Source organism: Orbicella faveolata, unplaced genomic scaffold, assembly GCF_042242905.1.
Source record: "Orbicella faveolata isolate gen_17 unplaced genomic scaffold, um_ofav_v1 contig_35, whole genome shotgun sequence".
Taxonomy (NCBI): domain Eukaryota; kingdom Metazoa; phylum Cnidaria; class Anthozoa; order Scleractinia; family Merulinidae; genus Orbicella; species Orbicella faveolata.
Genome location: NW_028301564.1, coordinates 22,420,739 through 22,442,500, shown reverse-complemented (window position 1 = coordinate 22,442,500; position 21,762 = coordinate 22,420,739). Strand labels below are relative to the sequence as shown.

The 21,762-nt window shown below is 39.5% G+C and overlaps 3 long non-coding RNA genes and 6 other non-coding genes across 9 annotated transcripts in view; 5 read left to right on the top strand and 4 right to left on the bottom strand.

Annotated features, from left to right (window-relative positions):
* LOC149103774 (uncharacterized) overlaps positions 1-21,762 on the top strand; it is a 248,417-nt gene that overhangs the window by 136,838 nt on the left and 89,817 nt on the right. The window lies entirely within an intron of this gene.
* Positions 2,436-2,508, top strand: Trnav-aac (transfer RNA valine (anticodon AAC)). The gene has a single exon. It is a non-coding gene; the product is annotated as a tRNA-Val (tRNA).
* Positions 3,592-3,665, top strand: Trnat-agu (transfer RNA threonine (anticodon AGU)). Its single transcript has one exon. It is a non-coding gene; the product is annotated as a tRNA-Thr (tRNA).
* On the bottom strand, positions 4,297-4,369 carry Trnav-aac (transfer RNA valine (anticodon AAC)). The gene has a single exon. It is a non-coding gene; the product is annotated as a tRNA-Val (tRNA).
* Trnad-guc (transfer RNA aspartic acid (anticodon GUC)) lies at positions 5,374-5,445 on the bottom strand. Its single transcript has one exon. It is a non-coding gene; the product is annotated as a tRNA-Asp (tRNA).
* Positions 7,682-8,477, bottom strand: LOC149103780 (uncharacterized). Its single transcript, XR_016201986.1, has 2 exons — positions 8,324-8,477; positions 7,682-7,899 (listed from the first exon to the last, which is right to left on the bottom strand). It is a non-coding gene; the product is annotated as an uncharacterized LOC149103780 (long non-coding RNA).
* On the top strand, positions 8,515-11,266 carry LOC149103779 (uncharacterized). The gene is made up of 2 exons (XR_016201985.1): positions 8,515-8,801; positions 9,199-11,266. It is a non-coding gene; the product is annotated as an uncharacterized LOC149103779 (long non-coding RNA).
* Trnat-agu (transfer RNA threonine (anticodon AGU)) lies at positions 12,720-12,793 on the bottom strand. The gene has a single exon. It is a non-coding gene; the product is annotated as a tRNA-Thr (tRNA).
* On the top strand, positions 13,275-13,347 carry Trnav-aac (transfer RNA valine (anticodon AAC)). Its single transcript has one exon. It is a non-coding gene; the product is annotated as a tRNA-Val (tRNA).

Here is a 21,762-nt window from a genome sequence, read left to right as displayed (position 1 = left end):
AGAAGAGATGAAAGAAAGGTAGTTGATGATATGGTAACTAAAGCAGATTAAGCTGTAGGCAGTGGAGACATGAAGACCCTTTAAAGTGTCGCGAGGCAGTTATATACGTAATGACAATACACCACTAAAGAATATCATCAGAGATAAGAACAACAACCCACTTACTGTGTCAGAGGATAAGTTAAAGAGGTGGGATTAACACTACCATAAAGTGCTGAACTGTGAACCACCAAATCATGCTTGTGTTCCTGAGCCAGAGGTCACAGTTGAGGAATTGATTCATATTCCCATGGATCAGATTACACGCTTTGAGATAAAGACAGTCCTGAAGAAAGTCAGGAACAACAAAGCAGCCGGGATAGACAATTTACATTGTGAACTTCTGAAGATAGACCCAGAGAGGACCATCAAAGAGCTGTTTGTAATATTTAATGAAATCTGGAAAAGAGAAGTGGTACCTCAAGAATGGACGCAATGCAAGAAGTGATCGTTAAAGTACCTAGGAAAGGAGATCTGTCATATTATAAGAGCTGGAGGGGCATAATATTACTGTCAGTCACCAGCAAGGTCTTTGGCAGAGACTATCGCAGCAATGTTAGAGCTGTTCTACTGTATGGTGTAGAAAGTGGGAGGATGACTGAAGCTGACATATCACGACTGAGAGGATTTGACAAGTTCCTCCGAAGGATAGTTATATCTTTTAGCCAAATGTTACTTCCAATAGGGACTTAGAGACATCGTCGTGTATTCCCTATATCAGCAGAAAAATCGCGAAGAGAAGGTGGAAATGAAATGGCCACAATTTACGAATTGGCCACGACGAAAGTTCTCATATTGCTCTGACTTGGACACCCGATGAAAAGCGGCAAAGAGGACGACCTCGTGAAACGTTGCGAAGAACTGTAACCAAAGAAAGGACTAAGCTGCTAGGGACAGATTTAGGTGGAAAGAGCCTAAAAGAGCCCTAAAAGAGCCCTATGTGCCACGTGGCACGAAGGGGCACTTAGTTAGAAGCTATGAATAAACTTTCCTTTTTAACCCGTGACTGCGCAAGCAAGTTACGGGTTGTGGTGTGGATCAGATAATGTAAATTAGAGTTGGTCGATCATCACTTTCCATTGCGATTCCTCTGTTTTACGGGTACATATATCGTTTGACATCTCCAGGACAACATGATACATAACTGCAAGTATTGCACAAAAAGTGAGACTCTTAATTTAAATAACTCAAATTAAATGATTGTTAAAACTTCTGGTTATTATTTTGATCAAGGAAAGTTGTAACTGTTACATTAAATTGTTGGCCGCTGAAAGTCTTAATCGTCCGGGCGAAAGTAACGCAGGGGTGACGGTAGATGCTGCAAAAGTTTACTAATGTGACAGAAAGGTTGGTTTACATCTGTTAACATTACATTTTAGTAAACAGTTTTCAGCTGTCAGTATGAGGACTGTAGAAAATATATTTGTGAAAGTTTACTCACAGAATCATTATTTCAGTTAAAGAAGCTTTGGTAATTGCTTATTGCAATGTCCGTATTTTTGTTTGTTTTGTTTTTTTCTTTTTATGAAAAGAGTAGTTTCAAAGCCTATGTCAATCATTATGCACTGTGAAATTCACAGGTATGCTCATAGAGCACTATGATTCTTAAATGTTCCCCATTTCAAGGCTCACTATCAGTCCTTCTCTTAACCGTTTCTTTGAACCATAAATTGAGCCATACCTCATTGGTTTCGTTGACGTTAATTTGAGCCGCGTTTTCCTGCATTCTACCAATTCCCAACTTAATAATAATAACAATGGCACTTTTATAGCGCATATTAACATGTGAATATGATCACATGCGCTTTAGATAATTATTTATCAAACTGTCCACAAATAAAAAGTGAAAATAAAAATCATAATTCAAATTCTTATCATGCTTATATCGAAATGAAAAGTAAATGCATCACAATCAGTGATGAAATAAATTAGAGGAACAAAGGAATAAAATAAATAACCTGGAAGATTGTCTCGGAGTCCATATATCATAATTATGAACATTGTTCCAACACCATAAAATATGTAATTAATGTCAGTTTATATTATAAGCCTCTTTGAATAAATATCTCAATAGAGATTCAAAAGATATAAAATTGTCTGTTTTTGTAATGTTAAGTGGTAGTTTATTCCATAATGAGGGTGCAGCTGCTGCAAAAGATCTATGAACTAACGTCTTTCTGCATCTTGGTTGTTAAAGGAGCAAGCCTTTGCTTGATCGTAAGCTGTAGTTGGTCGAAACGTCTACGTGGTCGAAACTCCTACTTGGTCGAAACTCCTGCAAAATTAGCTGCATTCTTCTACTTGTCCATTTCCATTTCCACGATACACATAATGTGATAAAAATGCAAAGTTATTGGACGACCTGCATGGAAACATGGAGCTACTTGCCTAACGTGGTTTCCGTAGTGTAGTGGTTATCACGTCCGCCTAACACGCGGAAGGTCGCCGGTTCAAACCCGGCTGGAAACAGGCTTTGATATATTCGTTACTTTTGTTTTCCTAATGTTAAGTGACGTTCCATTTTTCCCGGTTATGGCATGCCACTGTATTCAAAAAGATATTTATTTCACCAAATTAAAGACGTATTACCCGCCAGCTTTTTTTGAGAGCTTAAGCAATGACGACGGCGACGCCGAGTGCAACGACTACTAAAAAATGAATTTCTATTTTACCTTCGAATTTCGCAGTTGTCTAGATTTTTTCGGTGTGCTTATAGTTCTCAGAAATTGCTTGAGCTAAATATGTAACACCGGCGTTTAATTCCAAATGAAAATACTAAATATTAGCCGCCGTCGATCATGTTCTCCAAAGTACGCAGACCTTTAGTTTCACGGTATTGCATGTTGTGCAGAGAACGGCTGTACAAATATTTAAAACGTAGGTGCACAGCCATTGTTCTGCTCATTAAACCTTTTGTTTGGTGGCGTTCTCGTTGCCGTAACCGTTGTGGTTTCCTTAAGCTATCTATTGAACAAGGACATTTGTGAACTACTAATAGCAATAATAAACCTCTCGCGTTTGAAAATATGACAAATGTTGGTATAATTGGTAACTAAAAAAAACAGGGTACTGATATGATTTTTGATACTGATAACTGATGCTGATTATTACTTGTCACTTATCTCTAGTCACATGACGCGTAGGGAAATTGAAAAAGTCAGAAACTAAAAAAAAGGGAAGAAAATAAGAACATGTATTTCCGGCCGGGCTCGAAGCGGCAACCTTCCGCGTGTGAGGAGGACGTGACAACCACTACACTATGAAAACACTACGAATTGCTCAATTCTCTCATTGGGAGTTGTGTACTAATCAATTTTGAGAGGTCTCTAATGAGAATTTTCTTGCAAGCCCCTATTATACTTAGGTGTAATACATAATCATTGCCTAGGAAAAAGAAGTGTATCGTTTGTACGCTTAGCTCTCAAGCAAAGCGTATATCCAAGTTAAATAAAGCATTCATTCATTCATTCATTCATTCATTCATTCATTCATTCATTCATTCATTCATTCATTCATTCATTCATTCATTCAGCCTGTTGTATCATCAGGGAGGGCGCCGTAGCTCAGTTGGTTAGAGCGCCTGTCTAGTAAACAGGAGGTCATGGGTTCAAATCCCATCGGTGCCTTGAATTAATCCTTCTTTTCAACCCTGATATCTTGCTTTTGTTACCAATTATATCAACATTTGTCATATTTTTCAGTAAATACGAGCGGTTTATAATAACGCTTCAAAAATTTCCTTGTTCAGTAGAGAGCGTAAAAAACCCACGAAGGCAACGGCAACGAGAACGCCTCCAAACTAAACGTTTAATGAGCAGCACAGTACCTGTGCACGTTCGTTATAAATATTTGTATCTTTCTTAGCCGTTCTCTGTACAACAACAACGTGAAATAACTAGGGTCTGCGTATTTTGGAGAACATCAGCGACGGCGGATAATTTTTCGTATTTTCATTTGGAATTGAACGCTGGCGTTACATATTTAGCTTAAGCCAGTTCTGAGAACAATTGGCACACGGAAAAGATCTAGACAACTGTGAAATTCAAAGGTAAAAGAGAAATTTACTTTTTACTAAGCGTTGTCGTCCTCGGGGTCACCGTCGTCATTGCTTATTAATTAAGCTCTAATATGTTGAAGGGTAAGACGTCTTTTATTTGGTGAAAAATACATTCTTTTGAATACAGTTGCGTACCATAACCAGGAAAAAAACGAAACATCAAAGTTGTCAGAAAATAAAGAAGTTAGTAAAAAGAACTCTTTTTCCGGCCGGGCTTGAACCGGCGGCCTTCCGCGTGTTAGGCGGACGTGATAACCACTACGCTACGGAAACCACGATAGGCAAGAAGCTCCATGTTACCAAGCAGCTCGTCCAACAACTTTACATTTCATCACATTATGTGTATCGCGGGAGTGGATACGTAGAAGCGTGGAGCTATTATATAAATATGCAGGAGTTTCGCTCAAGCTGGGAATACATTTAGGTAGAATGCAGGAAAATGCCGTTCAAATTATAACGTCAAAAAAACTAATGAAGCCGGTATGGTTCAAGTTATGGATCAAAGAAATGGTTATGAAAAATACTGATAGATTCCCCACCGGGGAAGACTGGATGACTTTTTGACTGAACATCCTTTTTCTTCTTACTTACATTACTCGCAGTTTCGTATCATGTTGTCCTAGAGATTTCAAACGATAAGTGTACCTGCAAAGCGGAGGAATCGCGATGGAAAGTGATCATCGACCAACTCTTATTTGCATTATCTGCTTCACCACCACAACCCGTAACTGGCTTACGCAATAACGGGTTGAAAAGGAAAGTGAATTCACAGCTTCTAGATCCTTCTACTGGTGATAAAATTGGAAAAAGACGGTATTTAGACGCAGCCTGCGTCGTTGTATTCTAGTTAGTGTGATCTTTTGAAGAAAAACAAAACAAAACAAAAAAAAAAACAATGATAATGAACTAAAGCCTCTCCGGGTGGGCTTCAACCACCAACCTTTCGGTTAACAGCCGAACGCACTAGCCGGTTGCGCCACGGGGACCTCTATGGATGCGTTACGAATTAAAAAAAGATAAAACAATCAGTGAATTATATCTTACTCTGGTATAACTGAAGAAAATTGATTTCGATTTGATTGGTTTTTTCGTTTTTTTTTTTTTGTTTTGTTTTGTTTTGTTTAGTTTGGGTTTTTATTTTACTTCGTACAGAATAAACATAATACGTTTCTGTAACCGTTATAAAAAAAATTGACCATTCGATCTCAAAAATCTAAATAAAGAAAAAAAACCCACACACACACGGAAAAATTATTCCTAGTCAAAAATATTCAATTCTCCCCGGCGGGGAATCGAACCCCGGTTTCCCGCGTGACAGGCGGGGATACTCACCACTATACTACCGAGGATTTGGATAACAATTGGAGACAAGATGCCCTGTTGAGGCTGGAATGTTTCAAAAAATATATATTGAGGTTTGCTGATTTTGAAACTAACTCTGCTCGCAGGGGGGTTCCATCCACCTTTCGTGTTAAGAAAAATGGTAACCTTACGTAAAGGATGGAAGCGAAAGAAGAGGCATGGAGCTTTTATCAGTCTTTTCATGGAGAGATTGGCTATGGTCTTAATTTCTGTATTCCAGGCGAAATAATATTTTCACTGAGTAACTCATCCTCCTCGAGAGGTCATTGCATAGTTCGTGACGACGATTTTTGCCGAAGGAAGATGCTAAAGTGCTTTAAAAAGTTACCTGCATAAAATGGATGGGTTGTCTAGGATATCGAGAAAAGATTGAGAAAAGTCTTAAAACGAGAAACGTTTCTGATGATGAACAAGGAATATATTATTTTGGACATTATAACCTTGTACATTTAATTGGTATCAGATAAGGTACTCTAAGGAGGAAAATCTTGCAATCTCCTTTAATACTTAGTGTAACACATTATCATTACTGGAAAAAAAGAGGTGTATTGTCTTGTGTCCTCAAGGAGAGCGCCGAAGCTCAGTTGGTTAAAGCGCCTGTCAAGTAAACAGGATGTCATGGGTTCAAATCCCATCGTTACCTTTGAATTGATCCTCCTTTTCAAACCTGATATCTTGTCTTAGTTACTAATTTTACCAAAGTATGTCAAATTTCTAAATGCGAGAAATTCAAAAATATACGTTCAAGAAAATGAAATATATGTTGTTCGGCACCGGCTTAGGGTCGGTCCGTGTAGTGAAAAACTGTGACCAAGGTCTCGAAAATGCAGTATTTCCAAGTAAGAGGTCGCAGTTTTTCACTATACGGATCGATCCTAAGCCGGTGAATCGAGTTCTCGTGTTGAAAAGCATTTAGATGTATTTGAAAATTTTGACGTACCTACTGACTGACTGACTGACCGACCGACCGACCGACCGACCGACCGACTGACTGATCGACTGACTGAATGACTGACTGACTGACTGAATGAGTGATTGAATTCATTTTCTTTAGAAGGAACCGAGGAAATCAGTCTCAACAGAAGTACACTCGAAAACAATACAATACAATACAATACAATATAATACAATGCAATGCAAAACAATAGTAGAAGTCTATAGCCGACTGCAACTACAGATCACCTACTAGTAATAAACATTTGATTCTTTTCTTGTTTTTAATATCCACAAGTCTTATCCTCGGTAGTATAGTGGTGAGTATCCCCGCCTGTCACGCGGGAGACCAGGGTTCGGTTCCCCGCCGGGGAGGACTATATACATTTTTGACGGGAAGTCGTTTTTCTTCTTAAACGCCTTCCAAACTAAAATGTGGCATTCCAATTTGGAAAAATTCCGAAGGGTACTGGTATTTGATGCCGAAAAAGTTTGTGTTTCCGAAAGGTTTTGGCTTATTGGAAGGAGAAAAAGAAGTGTTCAGTTGAGTCCGCCAGGGACAATACATCCAATTTCACCAAAATGTACAATTTAATGTAAAAAAAGATCGTGCACCCATCGCGCTTTCCTTTTTTGAGAGATTCAGATTTTCTGATCTCCCGGCCCACAATCCATCTATGATTCTAAAAGGATTCAGAATTTCTGATCCCCTAAGACTTTAATAGTTTCAAAAAACTGATCCCCAGTCCGCAACCCGTCAGAGCAAAACAGTCATCTATTTATAATTCTAAATGCATTCAGAATTTCTGATCCCCACCACCTCACGGGACAAAAACGGCTATCTGTTCATGGTTCTAAAAGTATTGCGAATTTCTGATCCCCCTCCCCCACCAAATCTGCTAACATGATAGAAAGAGCTGTCGATTTATAATTCTACAACATTTCAGCATTTCTGATCCCACATGACTTAAAGGGATTCAAAAATTCTGATCCCCCAGTGCATAACTTATCAGAACAAAACGGTCATCTACCCATAATTCTTAAAAGGATTCAGAATTTCTGATCCCCCTTGTCAGGTGACAGGACAGAAATGGCCGTCTATTTATAATTCACAAGAAATTAACTAGATGTCTGATAGCTAAAAAGTAACGATTGGATAGTAACTTTAAACACATAACAGACAAAAGGATCACAGAGTAAAGGGCATCAGAAAAGTACACAAATGAAATATTCACAGCTAGGTCATTATTAATAACGATTTGAAACCACGCCAAAGGATGGAGACAAAAATTGCAGTTTCATTTCGGACAGTGAAAGGTTTTATTTTCAATTCAAAAAGATATGAATTTAGGCTCCAGAATTACGAGCTGTTGTTTAAAGTCCACATCAAAGATAACAAGAATTTTAATCAGGACTCAGCTGCCGTCTGCGCCACCTCCGTTTTCTGCTTTAATGTGTTCGTTTCGGATTGAGGGCCGCTATTCTTGCCTTTTTTTTTCCCCTCTGCTCTGCAATGAAGCAATTGAAGCTAAATATTCTTATAAATAGCGCTAGAATTAACATTGTTTTCCATTAATCAATTGATCGGGAGTGTATTCTTTTGTAAAGAATAGTGAGCAGTATGTAGGCAATGCGGTAGTGAAGTGTATCGAGCGTGATCTGTAGCTTCAAATCAATTCAGTGTAAACTTTAAGTTACCTCTTCAAAAAGCACACTAACAAGCTATTATGCAAGCATTTCATACATAGGAAATGCATGTGAATAATTTCTTCGTTACGGGTGCTAATAAAATCAGGAGAACAAACGTTTTTCTTGTGTTTCAGTGATCGCGAAATAAATATAACAACGAAATTTCTTCAGCCACAACATTGATTTCGATTCAAAGATTGAGCAGCTAACTGTAATGTTGAGCAACAATTATGATATACTTACTTTTCTGCGACTTGCCTTTCTTTCACCGAAGCAACCAAGATACTCATTTGAACTTGGACAAATCATTCCATGCTTCTTGCTGCTATTGACAATGTTGGATTCGAAATTGCGCGCAAATAACCGACTCCTTTGGAAAGGGAATCTGCTGGTCAAAAGTATTTATTTATCAGATTGACCGAAGGATTATGGGATCGGACGGAAACACCAAAATGACGGGCAAAGGTCGTGGTCAATGTTGTTAGGATTCGATAACAAAGCTCTCTGTTATTATATAGCCTTGCTCTACGTTGGAAAGCAGTCACAAATTGTTTACAGATGTCCGTTGTTATTCCAGTTGAGTCAAATCCCAGTAAAGGTGGAAAAGTATGAAGTTTCGTCGGCAAAACAGTGTGGCAATCAAACTATTTGCCAGCAGCTGGCGGTTTCTCTTACACTCGTCAGGTTTACAGAAAGGTTATGGTTCCTGCAGCTTTCCAAGGTAAACTGATTTTCTTGCATAATTTGTGACGGTTCTTAAAATACTGGAAACGTTCTGGCCGGTTAAATTGATCGTGGAAGATTACAGAAGATGCAGATGCTTTAACACACTGTTAAGTCTTGTTGATTTCGTGAATACAAATGTTCATTTCGTAAAGGAGTTATGAAAGCAACTGTATTCAACGCAACAATATACGAACAATTTCGTGTTGGGAAAATCATTCATTGTAAAAGTACAATAAGTGCAATAAATGTGAGCTCTCTCATGTAGTTTACATATACTTCTTATATATCTAGTGTATATCTTGTCTAGGATCAACTGGGCATACATATGTAGTATACAACACCTAAAACACAAGATATCAAAAAGCAACATCCTTCACCTTTTTGATTTTCAGGTTGATGGTGGTGCTCTTGAGGTTATGTTAGATGTGCATATTACATTATCAAGACCATTTGTTTGCCACTTATTACTTGAGTTGCAAAAGACTGATGTTATTTTCATTAGGGTGGTTGAAGTTCTCTTTAATTGGGCAGTGTTCCAAAGGTCCTTTATAATTTGGCATTTCTTTATGCAAATAGAGGTTATTTAGAACAGCAGATATAATTCACAGCTAGGTTACGGAAAATTACTTTTAACCACTTCCAGACCTTTGTACATAAGTCTTGCCATAATTTGAAAAACCCATGATTCATGGATAAAATTAATTGAAAAAAAATACTTTTATGAAGAAATTACTGTAATTGAAATTTGAAATTCATGTCAAGAATATTTTGTGCTTTTCCGGTCATGAAATCTGTTTACATTTCATGAAAATTTACTGAAGAATGTAAACATTTACTAGACTCCAATTTAAGTAGCTGAGAAGTGTTTCAAACAGGATTTTAGAAAGATATATGTTAAATTTAAGTAAGTTTTGTGATAAATCGCAACATAATGGAAACTCATTTCCAGCCAGATTTTGTCCTCCTTTTGCATCTGGATGTGCCTGGTTTTTGGTATTAAATTTTAATGTACAACTGTAGCAGGTTTAAATAAAACTATTAGTTATTTATACATTTTCCTATGTAAATACAGAGGTTTCACTTAGGTTTAGGATTTGAAGAGCAGTTATCAAAGATCCATATAAAATGAATAATGAAGAGTTTTCAATAGTTAGCTATAGTTTCACCACCTGTGACTAAGAAAGTTTTTGATTAGGTAAATATTAAAGTGCTGCATGTACATGAGTGATGGATAATTTTTTAGATTGGCTGCTATCTTTTTACTATCTCTGGGTTTTGGGTAGGTTATCACAGTGCGATATGAGTGATGGGTAGTTTTCAGATAGGCTATCTTTTTACTAGATAGGATAGTGTTTTATTGTTCAATGTAAGGACTAGTCTTCAGAAAGCCTAGGTTTTGGCTTACTACATTAGTGGTGGTTTTTGAATAGACAAGTTAGTGGATAGATAGGCCATCTAAGTATCTGTTGACTATCTACACAGGAAGCTAGTTTTTAGCTAGTCAATCTATTTCCTAACTATCTGATAGATAGATATTAGTTAGCTTTAAGCCATGTCAAAGATAGCTATCCTCTATCTACAAAACCTCTTGGATAGAAAAAAGAATAGAGATTTGCATCCCTCAACCAGGAATGAGATAGTTGCAAGCAGCATGAAGTTAGTAATAAACTAGTAATAAGATATGATTGTTTTTGGGAGGGCTTCTTTAACTGAGGACAGCAAACTATTGCCAGCTACCAGGAAACATCTCCAAGATGAGTATGCCAAATTAAAAAAGAAAGAATAGAATGGCTTGTAGCATTAGCTACAATACTTGCATCCATATCTGTCAGGTCTTTATAAAAACAATTTTACCCACACTCTTCTCCTTTGAGCATGGTTAAACTGGTTGCGTAACTGAAGTGTGAATGAACTGGTAGCCCACTCAAAAAGTTAGATTGAAGATGTAAAAACGTGTTGGGCAAAGCTAAAGTCCATGGCCTCTGCTATATGACAACAGGTTTTTGGAGGACACTGTATACATGTATGTAGAGTACATTGACCCACTTAAATGTATCAACTGCAAATTTAAATGTTCATGTATATTGCAGTCTTTAATTGTCATCCCTGTAATGTGCTGTAGTGTTCCTGAACACTCTTTTTGTTTTATAACAGTGAGGTGCCTTGTTTCCATGTTAAACAGAAATTGTTAGAAATTTTTCTTTCACATAAGGTGGGCAAATTCTGACAGAGAAAGTGGAGTCTGCATTTATGCCTACAGTTGTGCAGTTTGAGTAATCTTACTGTTTTGATCAATTCTGAACTTTCCTATCCTCTTAGGTACTGTTTGATATTGTTTTTTTAAACTTACAGCTACTGTAATTTTGAAGTGCATAGATCATTGTAATACAATGTGTGATGTTTACAGTTACTTATATTAATAGACTGCTGTGAAGAAAATTGTTCTTCATCACTCTCTCAGTATAATCTGAGTGTATGGAATCTGTTAAGAATTATGCTATATTTGTATAAAATTTCTAATTGAATATTGTTATGAAGAAAAAATATTTTGATAAGACATTGTTCAGGCAGGCAGCAAGATCTAAACCCTGTCTTCAGTATTATGATTTAATGTGGCTACATTGGATGTAACACTGGCTTTGCAGGGGATCAGAAATTCTGAATCTTCAGTCTCCTGTGTTCTTTGGGGGATCAGAAATTCTGAACCCTTTCTAGAGTTCTTTGGGGGATCAGAAATTCTGAACCCTTTCTAGAGTTCTTTGGGGGATCAGAAATTCTGAACCCTTTCTAGTGTTCTTTGGGGGATCAGAAATTCTGAACCTTTTCTAGTGTTCTGTGGGGGATCAGAAATTCTGAACCTTTTCTAATGTTCTTTGGGAGATCAGAAATTCTGAACCCTTTCTAGTGTTCTTTGGGGGATCGGAAATTTTGAATCCTCTCTTGTGTTGTTTGGGGGATCAGAAATTTTGAATCGTTTTCTATGGAGGTACCTCTCGAGACAAGAAATTCAAAAAAATCATTTGGTTTCTTATGCGTGACTTAAACATTACATTTCAGTTCAAATAAAGAATAGGAAATTGCTCGGAAGAATTTTTTCATTCCTTGCAAACAGGGAAACTTTTCCTCTGAGTTTTAACACCAGTTTAAGATTCTTAGTATATTGCAAATATCGTCTTTGGAATTAAATGGCAATCATAGATTTCCGTCTAAGCTCTACGTTTCACTTTAGGCCAATTTTGCACTCATTTCCAACGAAACTTCCAAGCCTGCAACGTAAAAATAACTTTTCTCCGAGACAGGTTTCTATTTTACACCGAAAAAGTAGCCATTTTGGAAGTGGTTCTCAGTATTTACTCTGAATTTTATCAAATTGGAACACCACATTTTAGTTTGGAAGGCGTTCTTACCGTTGATTCTCCACTATCTGTTGGTCTTTTTGTTTGTTTGTTTCGTTATAAAGTTGTTTGTTTGTTTGATTATTTTGATTTTGGGCAAAATGCGTCTGAAGGTTTTTCTTATAGGGTCAGACGACATTACATTGGCAAAAAATACATTTCTTACCACTCAGAAAAATAACGTAAACCGGGTCATGTGAAAACTATAAAAAGTCGAACAATTATGAAAAAGAGTAACGAATAACAAAACGTTTGCCAGTTTGGCAGAAGTGGAGCTTTCTCCTGGAAGTTTTTTTACTGTTGGAGCTACGGATAAGCCCTGGCAGTGTATATGTACTAAAATGAACAGAAAGGCGTTGGAATTCCTTTCTAGCGGGCCTTACTTTAGCTTTTAAGTTCGAACAAAAAGAAAAGGTACTTATAGTAACTGTAGACCTCTCGCGTTTGAAGATATGACAAATGTTGGTAAAAATGGTAACTAAAACAAGATATCATGGTTGAAAAGAAGGATTAAATCAAGGCACCGATGGGATTTGAACCCATGACCTCCTGTTTACTAGACAGGCGCTCTAACCAACTGAGCTACGGCGCCCTCCTTGAGTGTAGGGGATAATTCTCTTGTTTTAGTAAGGAATGATACTGTGTTACACCTAAGTATTTCTAGGAGATTGCAGGATAATTCTCCTTAGAGTACCTCGCAAACTCGATTAGTACACATTACCAATGGAAGAATTCGTCAATTCGAGAAAGGCTCTCAGGACACTTATCCAGAGTGCCAAAGACTTCTATTGATCAGGCCAGTTCCACACAATTATTTTATTTCATGAAAAGAGGTTGTTTATTTATTAAACCCCCCAGAAGCCAGGTTTCACAACCTTTTAGCGTTTCTTTTTTTGGATTTGTTTTCTTTCTTTCATAAAAATGAACTTAATAAAATGAAGCCTATCTGGGTACTCGTTATCTTAAGTATTCCTAAGGTCATTTACTGAGGCCAAACTTGGCCCACCCTCGGCTGTGGAAGGCCAAATAAAGCCCAGTGTAAATAGGGAAAGGGTTGTACGTTGTCTACCGTGGTTTCTGTAGTGTAGTGGTTATCACGTCCGCCTAACACGCGGAAGGTCGCCGGTTCAATCCCGGCCGGAAACACGAGTTCTTTCTTCTTCTTCTTTTCGAACTTATTCAATTTTGCCTCACATGCACGCTAGCTAATTTTATTGTAAACGCGGAAGTCGGTCAATTAGTGAGTCAGGCAATTAGTCAGTCAGTCAGTCAGTCAATCAGTCAATCAGTTAGTCTCTGTCTGTCCGTCTGTCCGTCTGTCAGTCTGTCTGTCTGACACATGACGGGACGCACGGGGCTTCTACTGTAAGTACCGCAGAGAAATGGTAGGAAATTTTCTTAGCATTCCTTGCATACTCTCACTAGGGTTCTTCGTCTTGCGGCCGGGGAAGGCGCCATAATCTGTTTCAGTGACATGTCGATGATATTTAATAAAGAATAAACCAGTAAGGGCCGATGGAATATGAGACAAGCTCTAAAATGAAGTCACGATATTAATAGTGCTTTAAAAGTAAATAGTGCGTTCGAGTCATTCCCGATGCTTTCAAATGATGGCGGACTCCACCGACGCCAATAATCTGGAACAAAACAAGGTCATTATATATCGGATCACGTCTAAACACACGTTAAGAAAGACTTGGGCAGGAAAAAAAAGTGAGCGGATAAAGTCGGCAATGCCGATATATCAAGTAATCCCGTAATGATGAACGAATTACACAACATGAACCTTCCTCTGCTTCTCCCCCTGAACCAAGTTCAGATCTACGAACTGAACTTAAAGATACCAAAGTGCCTACGAATGGATATTGAGCGCGGCGAGCAGACGTAAATGTCTTGTTTACCCAATGAAAGCCATCACAATAAACTCTGACCTTGCATCGAGATGCTTGTCCGGGCGTAAAGGAGAGTTTGATTAATCAATCGAAAACAGATCTTAAGGAATAAAAACCCAGATGATCTGGAATACTTGTCTGAGTATGTCGTTGGCAGTGGGAGCCACGTGCAGTATTATCATGCTCGGTAATTGAAGTTATTGTGTTGAAAATATCGCACAATTAGACAGCCAAGGGCAAAAACAAAAAAACAAAAAAAGAAAATGCGCGAGGAGTAACTTAGTACATGGAGCTAAGATAGATTGTCAGTGCTTTAGGTGACCATGCACGGCTACCAATTGCTTGGCCAATCGCTTGAGCCAATGGCTCGTACTCGCAACGAATCGTAAAATTCCGTAAGTAACGACCTCCGAAAGAAGTGAGCCCACCCCCATCCCCTGAAAATAGAGGAACTAAGGTTCAAAAGTATAATTATTTTTCCAATCAATAACCTGAATAACGTACGATAAACTGACGACGATTCAAGTAGGGAAGGTATAGCTTATTCCAGGAGGCGTCATGAAGCGCCCTGGTAAAACAAACCCCGCAAAATTTCCATCAAGTAACAAGAAGGTACTAGCAGGACCTTTTCTTCAAATTTAAATTACTAAAAGTGGCAACTTTGTATCATTTTTAACAGGAACGCATGATAAGAACGTTTAACCATATTGAAAGTAAAAACTTGACCAGAGCAGTTAAATATTTATAAAGCAGACTAACGTAGCAGTGCATCATGAACAGTAAAAATAGGTTAACGTATCTTACATCACGGTCTAAATATAAAGTGCCCACCCATGTGCCAGCAACATAAATTTGAACTGGAATGAAGAATTTCTAAACGATTTATAAGAACCCAGTGTTTTACGAATTACACCCACAGCCTTAGAGGAATACAGCCCAGTTCTCATAGAATTTCAAAAAAAACAAAGGAAAAAAAAAAAAAAAAATACCGGGAAGAGATACTTACAGTAGAAGTCAGATGCGTCCCTCATGGGGTAAGAGAGATTCTCGCCCATATCAACTTTTTTTTCTCGAAAAATCTCGCGCGTTTAGAGATGCGACAAACTCGCGTTTTAGGTGCAGGGATCCCAACCAATTCTTACCTAACTTCTTAAAGATGCTACTTTTAGACCCTCGCCCAAATCTACACACGTGTATTTCACTTGTGGAAAACTATCGATTTGGAAAGTGCTTGGGTAAGAAATTCTCGCCCATATCAACTTTTTTTTTCCTCTCATAAGTTCTCACGCGTTTAGAGAGGCGCAATGCTGGCGTTTTAGGCGCGGGAATCCAAACTTATGCTCACCTAACTTTTTAGAGATGCTAATTTTAGCCCTCCCCCAAATCTAAACACGAGCATTTTACTTGTGGAAGTGTATCGAATTGGACAGTGCTCGGGTGAGAGATTCTCGCCCGTATCAAATTTCTTTTCTCTAGTAAGTTCTCGCGCGTTTAGAGAGGCGACAACCTCATGGTTTTCGTGTCTGGATCTCAAACTATGCTTACTGCACTTTTTGAAGATGCTAGATTCGGTCCTTTCTCAAATCTACACACGTGTATTTCACTTGTCGAGGTCTATCGATTTGGACAGTGTTTGGATTAGAGATTCTCGCCCATTTATATCTTTTTTCACTCGCGTGTTTTCGCGCGTCTAGAGATGCGCCACACTCGCGATTTCGGTGTCAGCATCTCAAACTATCCTTACTAGACTTTCTGAAGATGCCATGTTTGGCCCTTTCTCAAATTTACGCACTTGTATTTCACTTGTGGAAGTCTATCGATTTAAACAGTGTTTGGGGTAGAAATTCTCGCCCATTTATATCTTTTTTCACTCGCGTGTTTTCGCGCGTTTACAGATGCGCCACACTCGCGATTTTGGTATCGGCATCTCAAAGTACTCTTACTGGACTTTTTGAAGATGCCAGGTTTGGCCCTTTCTCAAATTTACGCACGTGTATTTCACTTGTGGAAGTCTGTCGATTTAGACAGTGTTTGGGGTGGAGATTCTCGCCCATTTATATCTTTTTTCATTCGCGTGTTTTCGCGAGTTTACATATGCGCCACACTCGCGATTTCGGTGTCGGCATCTCAAACTATTCTTAGTAGACTTTCTGAAGATGCTAGGTTTGGCCCTTTCTCAAATCTACGCACGTGTATTTCACTTGTGGAAGTCTGTCGATTTGGACAGTGTTTGGGTTGGAGTTCTCGCCCATATCAACTTTCTTTTCTCTCGTAAGTACTAGCCTGCGTTGCAGCCGGACTTGTCATAAAATCTGCGATATAGTCCGTCTGCGAAACGGCTCTCAAAGGCTTGTTCTGATATCCCGCATGGATACACGGATCTTTGTATCCATTTCTGATTGGCTAGTTTCTTACGCGCCTTGTGATTGGTCATATTCTTGCAAAATATATCACGCAATGTTAACAATGGAGTGACAGGCTTACACAACTCCTATTCACGTGTAATAGCCGCTTTGAAAGTTTTGCTCGAACTAGTACATCTTTAAGGATCTGCCCCTTTTGTATGGTACGATAGGGGGATCTTTGAGTATTTCGCTAAGCAATAATCCTGTGTTTTTAGGAGGACTTTTCACCAGAGTAGAGCCGTTAGAGGTCATAGGTCTGTGTGGTTTCCGTTGTTATCCGCGTGTAATTTGTAGAATTTGACACCTCTGCTTTTTGCTACGTGCTCTTTTTTTTTTGGCTCATTTGTACTGCAAGATATGTTTTAAGCTCTCTTAATATTAGCTATGGAGGGACAAAGTTTGAAATATTCCATGAACATGTTGGTTACTGGCATTTTGTATCATTACGCCGTACCCGGCTGTGTTTGATTAAATGTTGCAAGTTATGCTGCTTCTTATCACAGGTGTCATTTATCTTTGTCCGGGTTCGCCAGAGAATCTGGTCTGCCATAAGCGATCGCAACTGCGATATTACAACGAGAACACTGGAACAACGAGGATTTTCAAACAGAGCATCCGCAGCGATCGGAAGGAACTGGAAAATCAAAGATTTACCGTCGCCCATCGGCAAATTTACAAAAATATTTTGACCTTCAAGAAATTCACAAAGCGAGTTTTCCTGTTTGGGTGGAAGATTATCGATTTCAAACTGCTCTCTCACGGCTTAGAACACTTTTTGGCAACCTTCCTCTGTAATTGCAGGCATCTTATTTCCAACTCAAGTTAGATTTGACGTTTAATAATGTACAAATTTACAAATGTACTTGGGAAACTCACACAAAATTATTTTTAGCATTACGTGTAGTTGCGTGATCGCTTTCACAAGAATTATCGAATCAAAAAGCGCGATCCAATAAAAAATGGATACACAAACTGCGGGATATCAGAACAAGCTTTTGGGAGCCGTTGTGCAGACGGACTACACCGGCGGTTTAGACTGTCTGCGACGCAGGCTAGTACGTACTTGCGGCTTCAGAAATGCGCCACAGTCGCGTTTCAGGTGCAGGGATCCCAACCAATGCTTACCTAACTTTTTAAACATGCTCCTTTTAGCCCTCCCTCAAGTCTACACACGTGTATTTCACTTGTGGAAAACTATCGATTTGGACAGTGCTTGGGTAAGAAATTCTCGCCCATATCAACCTTTTTTTCTCTCGTAAGTTCTCGCGAGCTTAGAAATGCGCCACACTCGCGTTTTAGGTGCGGGAACCCCAACCAATGCTTACCTAACTTTTTAAAGATGCTGATTTTAGCCCTCCCCCTTGTGGAAGTCTGTCGAATTGGACAGTGCTTGGGTGAGAGATTCTCGCCCGTACCAACTTTCTTTTCTCTAGTAAGTTCTCGCGCGTTTAGAGATGCGCCAAACTCGCGGTTTTGGTGTCGGCATCTCAAACTATGCTTACTGCACTTTTGAAGATGCTAGATTTGGCTCTTTCTCAAATCTACAAACGTGTATTTCACTTGTGGAAGTCTATCGATTGGGACAGTGTTTGGGGTCGAGATTCTCGCCCATTTATGTCTTTTTTCACTCCGGTGCTTTCGCGCGTTTAGAGATGCGCCACACTCGCAATTTCGGTGTCGGCATCTCAAACTATGCTTACTGGACTTCTTGAAGATGCTAGATTTGGCTCTTTCTCAAATCTACACACGTATATTTCACTTGCGGAAGTCTATCGATTTGGACAGTGTTCGGTTAGAGATTCTCGCCCATTTATATCGTTTTTCACTCGCGTGTTTTTAGGCGTTCCGGAGGCGCCACAATCGCGATTTCGGTGTCGGTATCTTAAACTATTGTTACTGGACTTTCTGAAGATGCTAGGTTTGGCCCTTTCTCAAATTTACGCACGTGTATTTCACTTGTGGAAGTCTATAGATTTGGACAGTGTTTGGAATGGAGATTCTCGCCCATTTGCATCTTATTTTACTCGCGTGTTTTCGCGCGTTTAGAAATTCGCCACACTTGCGATTTCGGTATCGGCATCTCAAACTATTCTTACTGGACTTTCTGAAGATGCTAAGTTTGGCTCTTTCTCAAATCTACGCACGTGTATTTCACCTGTGGAAGTCTATCGATTTGGACAGTGTTTGGGTTGGAGACTCTCCCCCATGGATATCATTTTCTCATTCGCGTGTTTTCGCGCGTTTAGAGAGGCACCAAACTCGCGATTTTGGTGTCGGTATCTCAAACTATTCTTACTGGACTTTCTGACGATGCTAGGTTTGGCCCTTTCTCAAATCTACGCACGTGTATTTCTCTTGTGGAAGTCTATCATTTTAGACAGTGTTTGGGTTGGAGATTCTTGCCCATTTATATCTTTTTTGACTCGCGTGTTTTCGCGCGTTTACATATGCGCCACACTCGCATTTTCGCTGTCGGCATCTCAAACTATTCTTACTAGACTTTCTGAAGATGCTAGGTTTAACCCTTTCTCAAATCTACGCACGTGTATTTCACTCGTGGAAGTCTATCGATTTGGACAGTGTTTGGGTTGGAGTTCTCGCCCATATTAACTTTTTCCTTTCTCTCGTAGGTACTTGCGTCTTTAGAAATGCGCCACAGTCAAGTTTTAGGTGCAGGGATACCAACCAATGCTTACCTAACTTTTTAAAGATGCTTCTTTTAGCCCTCCTCCAAATCTACACACGTGTATTTCACTCGTAGAAAACTATCGATTTGGACAGTGCTTGGGTAAGAAATTCTATTCCATATCAACTTTTTTTTCTCTCGTAAGTTCTCGCGCGTTTAGAGATGCGCCACAGTCGCGTTTGAGGTGCGGGAATCCCAACCAATGCTTATCTAACTTTTTAAAGATGCTGATTTAGCCCTTCTCCAAATCTACACACGAGCATTTTACTTGTGGAAGTCTATCGAATTGGACAGCGCTTGGGTGAGAGATTCTCGCCCGTATCAACTTTCTTTTTTCTAGTAAGTTCTCGCGCGTTTAGAGATGCGCCAAACTTGCGGTTTTGGTGTGGGGATCTCAAACTATGCTTACAGCACTTTTTGAGAATGCTTGATTCGGTCGTTTCTCAGATCTACACACGTGTATTTCACTTGTGGAAGTTTGTCGATTTGGACAGTGTTTGGGTTGGAGGTTCTCACCCATTTAAATCTTTTTTCACTGGCGTGTTTTCGCGCGTTTAGAGATGCGCCACAGTCGCGTTTTAGGTGCGGGGATCCCAACAAATGCTTACCGAACTTTTTAAAGATGCTACTTTAAGCCCTCCCCCAAATCTACACGCGTGTATTTCACTTGTGGAAGTCTATCGATTTGGACAGTGTTTGGGTTGGAGATTCTAGCCCAAATCAACTTTCTTTTCTCTTTTACGTTCTCGCGCGTTTAGAGATTCGCCACACGCGTTTTAGGTGCGGGAATCCCAAGGAATTCTTTCCTAACCTTTTTAAGATGGTTCTTTTAGCTCTCCCCCAAATCTACACAGTGTGTTTCACTTGCGGAAGTCTATTGATTTGGACGGTACTTGGGTGGGAGATTCTCTCCTATATCAATTTTCTTTTCGCTAGTAAGTTCTTACGCGTTTAGAGATGGGCCACACTCGCAGTTTTAGTGTCGAGATCTTAAACTATGTTCACTGGACTTTTTAAAGATGCTAGATTTGGCCCTTTCTCAAATCTACACACGTGTAGTTTACTTGTGGAAGTGTGTCGCTTTGGACAATGACCGGGTTAAAGATTTCCAGTTACATCTTTTTCCCACTCGCGTGTTTTCGCGCGTTTAGCAATGCGGCAAACTCGCGTTTTTGGTGTGGGGATCCCAAACTATGCTTACGCGGCTCTTTAAAAATGCTAGTTTTGGCCCACCCCGAAAACTACACAAACGTATTTTACTTGTGGAAGTTTATCGATTTGGATAGTGCTTAGGTTAAATATTCTCGCCCATATCAACTTTCTTTAATCTCGTTAGTTCTCGCGAGTTTAGAAATGGGCCACACTCGCGTTTTAGGTGCGGGGATCCGAACCAATACTTACCTAACCTTTTAAAGATGCTACTATTAGCCCTCCTCAAAATCTACACGCGTGTATTTCACTTGTGGAAGTCTATCGATCTGGACAGTGCTTAAAGTCGCCAACATCGGGCTACGCGCAGCGTAATTTTAATCATGGTTGGGTTGATTTCCAGGATTTTGGGCGATATTTTTGAGTCCCAGGGACTCTAAACTAATTCGAGAAGACTTTGGTTTTCAGTGAAATGGACAGAAGAAAAAACTTTTAACGCTTACTTATGAGCAGTCTGGCCGAAATATTAACTAAGTTAGTGACTATGACTAGAAAGTCGCCGAGACTGGGCTACGCGCAGCGTAATTTTGACCAACTTTGGAACAACTTAGAGGCCCTGGGACTCGGAAATATCACCCAAGTTCTTGAAAATCGACCCAAAGTTGGTCAAAATCACGCTGCGCGTAGCCGGGCCTCGGCGACTTTCTAGTCACTAAGTGGCTATATTTCGGCCAGACTGCTCATAACTAAGAGTTCAAAAATTTTTCCTCTGTCCAATTCACTGACACCCAGAGTATTCTCGAATAAGATTAGAGTCCCTGGGACTCAAAAATATCGCCCAAGTTTCTGGAAATCCACCTAAAGTTGGCCAAAGTCACGCTGCGGGTAGCCCGGTCTCGGCGTCTTTCTAGTCACTAAGTGGGTTACAGAGGGGTTATATTTCGGCCAGACTGCTCATAACCAAGAGTTCAAAAATTTTTCCTTTGTCCATTTCACTCAAGACCAAAGTCTTATCAAATTAGTTTAGAGTCCCTGGGACTCGGAAATATCGCCCAAGTTCCTGGAAATCGACCTACAGTTGGTCAAAATCACGCTGCGCTTACCCCGGACTCGGCGACTTTCAAGTCACTAATTAAGTTAAAAAGAGGCTTTATTTCGGCCGGACTGCTCATAACCAAGAGTTCAAAAATTTTACCTTTGTCCATTTCACTCAAAACCAAAGTCTTATCGAGTTAGTTTAGAGTCCCTGGGACTCGGAAATACCGCCCAAGTTCCTGGAAATCGACCCAAAGTTGGTCAAAATCACGCTGCGCTTACCCCGGACTCGGCGACTTTCAAGTCACTAATTAAGTTAAAAAGAGGCTTTATTTCGGCCGGACTGCTCATAACCAAGAGTTCAAAAATTTTACCTTTGTCCATTTCACTCAAA